At 33.4% G+C, this 9,331-nt stretch overlaps 1 pseudogene across 1 annotated transcript; it reads left to right on the forward strand.

The window, feature by feature from the left end:
* The first annotated feature begins 2,652 nt into the window (after positions 1–2,652).
* On the forward strand, positions 2,653–5,855 carry LOC149143832 (serine/threonine-protein kinase D6PKL2 pseudogene; annotated as a pseudogene). The gene is made up of 2 exons (XR_016265119.1): positions 2,653–3,233; positions 4,673–5,855. The product of XR_016265119.1 is annotated as a serine/threonine-protein kinase D6PKL2 pseudogene (transcript).
* Positions 5,856–9,331: the final 3,476 nt, after the last annotated feature.

The following is a 9,331-nucleotide window of genomic DNA, read 5'->3' on the forward strand; positions in this document are numbered from 1 at the left end:
ATATGTAAATAGAGCGAACCATGAACTGCAACTCAGAAATGGTAACCAATATTTACTTGGGTTTGGGTCTAGGAAGCATTCCATGAGAAATTATTGTTGAATGTTGAGGAGAAATTACTAACCCTAAAGCCAAGAAAATAAACTACCCTAGAAAAAAGGCCTAGGTAATTCACAAGGAGGATAACTACAATTTACCTTGCCTGGTTGGATCTGACACAAACACTCCAAGAAGGAAGGAGGCTCCCAGTGAAACCCGAACATCAACATTGAGAGCCTATTGAGGTGCAAAAAACTAATAAAGTGAGATAAGAAAACCCCAAGAAATAATTGTCGAATGAATGTCTTTAGTTAACTAGGAAATGGCGAAAATTGTAGCAATGTTACACTTACCTTTATAGCAAGTCATCAATTCCCATGGAAAAGAAAATGATGGTGTAGAGGCACAATCATCAGTATCAAACCAGAGACTACGTTGTTAGGCATGTTAAACTCTTAAGGGTAGAGAAAAGACTTGTGTGTATAGCACTAGAAAAATAACAATAAAGATTCATCGGATACATATAAAGGTTGCTCCCAGTTTTACAAAACTATAATACAAACTGCAAAAAAACTCATCCAGCGAAACTAATAATGATAAATAAACTCATACCTTCCATGATTACACCATGTTGAAGCCATAACACCCTCTTATTATAGGACACGATACGATTAAGCAATGGGGAGGTTATTATTGCGAAGCCACGAGAGGGAGGAGAGGCAAAACAGAATGAGCTCGGAGGGTTCATGGCAGAGTAGGGTTAGTTAAACCAATTATGAAAAACATTATAAATTGTTGTGGGAATATTATTAGCGACTATACACCATAGTCTTCGCATCCCACATAGGGTCATTAAAATTATATTGTATTAAAGATATTAAGAAATGTCATTATTTTTATTTTTAAAATGACATTTTTATTCATTGGGAAGTGAAATTTTAATTATGTATTCAATATATTCAATTATTTTAAATAAAGATAATAAAATAAATATTTAATATTTGTAGGGTAATTTTTTTGGTGAATTTTTTCCAAAATCTGATACATATATCATAAAATAATAAGTTTAAATGGTTTAATTTGCAAAGATTGAGTTTTTACGGGGTTTTTCAGTGTGCTAAATCTATGTATGCATTTAAAAATGTATTTTAAACAAACAAACAAAAATGTATAATCTTATTAGAAAATCATTTCATCTATTAATTAAACTATTCCTTTTTTAATATTAAATTACATTTTTTCAAAAATTATTTTGAAAAAAAATAAATAACGTAAAACATTAAACTACTCAAAAATAGTAACTTAAATACTAAAAAAAAGGTTATATTACAATAATGAATCAAAAAAACTTACAATTAAATTGCTTAAATTTCAATGTTTTAAGAATAAAATATATTTTAAAATTAAAATAATTCTATTTTAATGTTTTAAAATTGCTTTGATTTCAATATTTTAAAATAAAATGTAATTTAAAATTAAAATATTTGAATTTTAATGTTTTATTTCTTGGATTTTGATTTTATTATTTTTTAAATTTTTATTAATACAATTTCCAAATTAATATATACAATTATATCTTTATGCATTCTTGAAAAGATACACAATTACATTTTCTTTACTTTCCCATAGCTTATAGGATAAAAATACATGAATGGATTTCACAATCTCTAAGTGACACTTAAAATGGAGTGTATTCCATGTGCATCTATATAATATTGGTAAGCATTTTTGTTTTTTTGGAAAAGTTGTGATTGATTTTTTAATTATTTATTTAAATTATAAGAAATTTGAAATGGTATTTTTTTAAGTATTTGTTTCTGGGTTAATTTTGTCTAAAATTCAGTAGAGATTTTTAAAATTCATAAATTTAAATTATTTAATATGCAAACTTTGAGTGCTTCAAAGAATTTTTTTTCACAACATTAAATCTATTTATACATTTAAAAGAGTATTTTAAATAAGAAAAATTACAATTTTGATCAATATTATATTACTAAATTCCAATTCCAGCCAAAAACAATTTTATCTATTAATTAAAGTGGTTCATAAATAAATAATATTATATAATTTATATTTAATTTTATTAAGATAATATTTGTTGTGCATTAGTGCACAAAAAATCATATTTAAATTTTAAATTTTAAAATATTTAATTATAATTATGATTTGCTCAGTTATGAAAATTATAGCAATTATTTATAAATTTTAATTATTATATTATTATAATCTGCTTAATTACTGTATAATGCTTGAAACTGTTTTAATTATATGGTAAATTTTGATAGTAAAAGTAAATTAGTTCACCCACTCATCTTGAAATAATAAATGTGAAAAACACCAATTCCCATTGAATTGGGAAATGTTAAAATTTATGTATGGTTTCATATTCATTCAGCATCCACGTTCTCAGGTTGATGAATTTTATAGATATCTACTCAAATCCAGCTAGCTAACCATCATCGAAACTCAAATAAAGTTTTTTCAGTTATTAGATATCTAGAGTCTCACCATGGCTCAGAAGATCTACAAGACAGACTTTCACCTTATTCAAAGGGGAGGGGAGAATCCAGTGGTTTCTTGGCTTGCCTTTGCCCTGATCAGCCTGATCTATTCTGATGAGGAGAAAAGGACCAGACGTGACGAAGAAAACGTTACGCTCAACATGGGGACGAAGGATACCCGAAACATGGCAGCAAACGACCCCTAATTCAATCGATCATGGCCCCACGAGTTGTTACAGCAATCCTGCATACGTCAATCGGAGCAGCAGCAGCAGCAGCGATACGTGGGCGGGGTCGAGCAGCAAGCCCCACAAGGCCAGCAACGATGCAGGGTGGGAGGCCATCCGGAGCCTCAGGGCCGACGGCCCACTGTGTCTGTCAAATTTCAGGATAATCCAGAAACTGGGCAGCGGGGACATTGGCAGTGTTTATCTGGCGGAGCTCAAGGGAACGGAATGTTATTTTGCGATCAAGGTGATGGACAAGAAGGCGCTGTGGAACCGGAATAAGACGATGAGAGCCGAGACGGAGCGGGAGATTTTGGAAATTCTGGATCACCCCTTTCTGCCCACACTGTACGCGCATCTGGACGAGAGCCGGTTCACATGCCTGGTCATGGAAGTGTGCCCCGGCGGGGACCTGCACGAGATCAGGCAGAGGCAGCCGACCAAAACATTCAACGACCGCGCTGCCAGGTAAATAATGGAGATTTCTGGAAGTGGAATAATTTTTTATTCTTTCAACATTTTTTTTTATTTCCTGATCCTGAAATGAACTATGGAAGGGTTTTTTATTCTTTCAACATTTTTTTTCGAAGGGAAAAAACGCTTCTGATTTATATTAATAAAAATAGATGGTACAATTTATATAGTATTTTATTTTTTTCTCTAACAAATCTTATTGTCAACTTTACAAGATTTTTGTTACTACTATTCCTCTTATCATTCTTACCAGTAGTATATTTCATAATCTCTGTTTCTTTCATCTACCATCCAAAATACAAAATTGTGTTTCTAACAACAATATGACAATGACGAGAGTGTTCTCCTCAATCATTTTTTTTCCTAACAATTTTCCAAAAAAAACTACAGTCCATCATAACACATAGCTTTATGCTGCCAGTGTTTGTCATGACTCATTGTTTATCAACAGAAAAACAAAATTTACCTGGTTTCTTATCAATTTCTCTTTTTAATAGTAAGGTTGTTGTTCAGATATGCTTCATGTAAATGTGATCAAAATTGATATGATGATAGGTATTTACCAGCGTCATGATGTGTTTCATCCAATTGATTAGTATGAGAGAATTGAAATTATTGTATCATTTAACCTAGTCTATGATTCCCTTTACATCTCCTTAGATCTAAATGTGTTCCAAACCTAGCGATTTTGCGATACTCTCCACATTGCAATGATCTTTGCTTTACTATTTGTGTCTTGTCCCCCTTCCCACCAGAAGTGGATGAATATACCTGGTTCTATGACTATATAGGCACTGCATCCACATTTCCTTGCAGAACATGCACCATCAAAAAAAACCGCAAAGAATAATTGCCAAATGTATATGCTTGGTATATTCTAGATTTTGCTATTCTTGGATGGTCCATATTCATTGAAATATGCATAATTTTTTTTCTGAAAATGGGTGCGTTGAGGCTGTGCCAGATAGACTATATAAGAAATAAAGAAAGAAATCTGAATATTTTGTGTGTTTTGAACCAAATTCTCAAACAATTATTCAAAGTTATATAATATTGTAGTGGTGCAATGTAGAAAATGTCCATGACCCTATTCCAAAATGCTTTCGCATAAGGACAGTGAAGAAACAAATGAACATTATCTTCTGTCTTATTCTTGCATAAGAGGCAGATGCCTATCCCTGTAGGTTGTTCCATGTCAATATAAGGTCCAAGATAGCCAATCAGCTAAAACATTTAATTTTATTAAGAAAATTCTCTTTCCAAGTACCCTGAATCTAAGTTGGAGACTGATTTCCCTTCACTATCGATATACATTGGAAAAATCAAGAATCATTACACAGTTCATTCCGGAAATCTCCAACAATATAAATTCAGTTTTGAATTAGAGATTTTGGAAAATGAAATTTCTGTCTGAACTATTTTTGGGCTTGCAGGTTCTATGCATCAGAAGTATTGCTGGCATTGGAGTATTTGCACATGCTGGGAATCGTATACAGAGATCTGAAGCCTGAGAATGTTCTTGTTCGTGAAGATGGTCACATCATGCTCACTGATTTTGACCTCTCCTTGAAATGTAGCGTCCACCCGACATTGCAGCGGGCCCCTGAATCTGATCCCGACACCACCGAGAACCCGACACCGATAGCAACACCTTCACGGCCCTCGGGACCGCCGTCGCCATCACGGTTCTTTACCGCCTGCGTTCTCCCATGCGCCAACGGCGGGCAACGCCTACAGGCACCCCAGGGGGCCCACACAGGTAACAAAACGTGTCTTTCCATGTTCGGGAAAAAGAAATGCAAGCAGCCGAAGCTCCAAGGAGAACAGCACTCAATCTCGTCGTTGCCGGTGCTCTTGGCCGAGCCGACCGATGCTCGCTCGATGTCGTTCGTGGGCACGCACGAGTACCTGGCGCCGGAGATCATAGCTGGCGAGGGCCATGGCAACGCTGTCGATTGGTGGACCCTCGGAATTTTTATCTTCGAGCTTCTCTACGGGCACACGCCCTTCATTGGCGCCAGCCACGACAAGACGCTCGCCAACGTCGTCACGGAGCCTCTGCACTTCCCCGACGAAGAAAAAAAAGAAGAAGAAGGCGGCGGCGTGGCGGACCCCACTCCATCCTCCGCCGCCAAGGATCTCATCCGAGGTCTCCTCGTCAAGGACCCCACCAAGCGGATGGCGGCCGCGAGAGGCGCTGCCGAGATCAAACAGCACGCGTTTTTCCGGGGAGTGAACTGGGCGCTCATCCGATCCTCCATCCCTCCGTACGTGCCCACCCCCTTCGCCCCGCCGCCGCCTTCTAAATTTGAAGATTATTAGAATTTTCTGTCTGTTTGTCTTTTCTGATATGTGTGGTGGCTCATTTTTTACCATTTCTTGATCGTTGTGTGCGGAAAGGGATTGATTGCTGCTGTCATGTGTAATTGGTGAAACTAGGGAGGCAGCATGTAATTTTCAATTGCTGGGAAGACATGAATTCTGTGGCTGTGTCTGGGTTTCCATATTTATGTATGATTGTAAGGAGATTGAATATTGCTTTATTATTGTAGGGAGATCAAAGGCTGACTCTCATGACTAATCATAGTTAAACTGCTCCTCTTATTTGCCGTTTAATTTTACTTGCATAGTGTCAATAATACCAGTCTATGCTTCCATGCTGGTCCAATGATTACATCTCTCTGCTTCATCAATAATATACCAGTCTACTCTTCCTTGCTGGTCCACTGATTATATTTCTCTGTACTCCACCAATAATACTTCTCTGTTCTTGCTTCCATGCTAGTCCACTGTCAACCCCACTTTAGAGTCTGAGTTTGTAAAGCACTCCATAGGAGCTAAACTCATTTCCAATGGATTAAAGCACTCCATAGGAGCTAAACTCATTTCCAAGGGATTTTTGCCCATTTCTCTGTGCCATTTGAGTTTTTGCCTATTTGTTTTGAAAAAGAAAAATTGTAAAGTATTTTATGTGATTTAAATTTTTTTTAGTGAAGAGATTGTTGGAAGGTTGAGCTAACTCATTATTAATTTGAATAAGAAAAGAATTTCAATTACAAAAAGCTAAAAACAAAAAACTAATAATCTTATAAACTATTTTTAGTCTCATAAACCTTAAAATATCATTTCATTTTTTTCTTATTCTCAAAATATAAAACATTACATATAAGAATTGAAACTCATTTACATTCTTAATGACAAATTGTTATATCAATAACATTTTCAAAGTGAGTGGGTAAAGCATTTCGTAAGAAATTCATTTTGGGTGTGTAAATTCAATTTCACGTTCTCTATGAGAGAAGCAGAGCTAGTATACTTTCTTCTTTGAAGACAACATTCTTGAAGAAGTAAATGAGTACAAGTACCTTGGGATTGATTTCAATAACAAACTCAATTGGGAGGACTGCAGAGAGAAAAGAATTTTAGGAGGGTGGAAAGCATTATATGTTGTTCAAAACAAATGTAGAGTTATGGGATTGGAAAATGATTAAAGTGTTTTTTGGACTCCTAGTTTGTCCAGTGTTGCTATATGGGTGTGAATTGTGTCCAGTGATGCTATATGGGTGTAAATTGTGGGTTAGCATCACTCTCGTCTCAAAATATAAACAAGTTGAGAAAATCCAAAAACACTGAACAAGTTCAAAATAAAAAGTTCAGTACCTTATGAGATAATGTTGAGTGGGTGTGAATTGTGCGCCAGCATCACTCCCATCTCAAAATGTAAACAAATTGAGAAAATCCAAAAACACTTGATCATGAACAAGTTCAAAATAAAAAGTTTAGTACCTTATGAGATGATGTTGAGTGAAATAGAACAACTCCCATTGAAGCAATTGCTATGGTGTGGCTCATAAGATATCTAAAAAGAATTGAGCAAATGAGAGTAGGTAGATGGTCTAATGTTATCTTCAATGAAGGCATGAGTGAAAGAAAGAAAACATGGATGAAATAAAACTACACATGGTTGCAAAAATGGAATATCTACCTCAATGTATGTCCCACAAATAACAAAGAGTAAAGGATTTTGTTATGGAAAAGTTTCTTAAAAAGGTATGGGGAAAGAGTTGTGTAGAAAGAAGAAATGTTACATTAGGAATTCAACCCTACCTGTCATCTACAACAAAAAGAGTTCATTGGAGCTAGCATTTGGTGGAGGGAAAAGGTTCTTATTGCTCAATTAAGAACCAACTCACATCAACTTCTATGTGAAACTGGATGGTGGAAAAGGCCTAAAGAAGCTTGGGAAGAACATATGTGTACATTTCGGGAATCGGAAAAACATTTCGTTTTGGAATGTGATGCATTCAAAGACATCAGAGAAAGTTGTGAGAACATGTGACCATCAATTTCTTGGCATTGTTTTTGGATTGTTGGAAGGTTGAACTATCTCATCATCAATTTGAATCCAAAAAATATTGAATTGCAAAAACCTAAAAACAAAAAACTAATGATCTCATAAACTATTTTTAGTGTCGTAAACTTTAAAATATCATTTCATTTCATATATATATATATATATATATATATATATATATTTTTTTTAATTATATATTTTATGATGTTCTAAAACTATAATAAAGAATTTATTAGGAATTTAGAATTAATAAAAAGAATATATATAATTAAAAATATAGGTTTCGTGTGTCATAAAAGTTTGAAAGTTGAATATTTTTAAAAGAACTTAGCACTATTGATATGGTATATGTTTTGGGTTCCAAGTCTCTAAAAACTTTATAATTATTATAATAAATTATTTAAATATAATATTTTAAATATATAATAAATTTATTTCAAACATAAATATATATCATTAAAAATTTGCATATTTAATTTTGATAAAATAATTTAAAATAACATATATTATATTTAAAATTAATATAATAATAATTTATTATATAATCCATTTGAAAAATTGTTTTCGTTTTTTTCATTCATTATTATTCAAATGCCATTTTTATTAAATATTAAATTTATTTATTCAATATGGAAGAACATTTGTATCAAGAAATTTCATAGAAAAACATCCATATCCATATTTCAAAGGATTTGGATTTAGCCCAATTGTGTTATATTTTAAATTAAAAAAATTAACATAATTAGTTTAAAGAATAAAAGATATTATTTAAAATTAAAATGATATATTAATTATATATTTATAATTTTTTTAATTTTATGAAAATATTGTATTAAATCAAAATATTGAGGGCCCACGGTGATTAAAATAAAAATCAATTCTTCAAGCTAAAAGTGTAATATCATAATGGTCTTTATTATTAATATCATTAAAAATTTATATATTTAATTTTGATAAGATAATTTAAAATAATATATATTATATTTAGTTGGGATAGTCATTATCTTTTTTCTCTACCTTGACCATATCATTCTTCTCGCAAGGTGCCTATCTGATCTTGATAAGCAACTTAGACTTCTTAAGGATTTCTGCTCTACCATGGGTATGATTGTTAATAGTGCCAAAACAAAAGTTATGATTATCAAATCCAAGAAGGACACTTACACCAATTTTATGTATGACAATAGTAACTTGGAGGAAGTGTCTTCCTACAAGCACTTAGGAATTGATATTCATCACAAGCATTGAGAAAAGGATTAATGGGGAGTGGAAAGCTTATTTTGGTGTGGGATAGAAAGAAGCTCCTCTTTGAAACTTTAGTCACTCTCGTTATCTTATATGGATGTGAGGTTTGGGGTTGTAGCATCTCTAGATAATCCTGGAGAAAGATTGAGCAAATCCAAAAGCCTTTTATAACGTATAACCTCAAAATTAAAAGCAACACACCCTATCCTATTCTCCTTATAGAAGTGGGTCTTTCCCCTATCGAGAGCCTAGCTATGACTAGGCTTCTGTTGTACAAGCACAAACTCAATAACATAGGAGACCATGGACTTGCTAAACTAGCTTTAAATTCCAGCCAAAACCACCTAAGGCTCAAGCAAGGCTAGTATAAAGACACCAGGGCCTGGTTAAACCATTGGGAGATGGACGAGAATGTTGCATTGCAAAACATTAAAGACATTAATAATATTGTTACTTCTAAGTTCAAAGAAAAAATGTGGTGTGAGAAAGATTT

This window comes from Pinus tabuliformis, chromosome X (genome assembly GCF_031772625.1).
Source record: "Pinus tabuliformis cultivar Carrire ecotype Pingquan chromosome X, CPIR1, whole genome shotgun sequence".
Classification (NCBI taxonomy): domain Eukaryota; kingdom Viridiplantae; phylum Streptophyta; class Pinopsida; order Pinales; family Pinaceae; genus Pinus; species Pinus tabuliformis.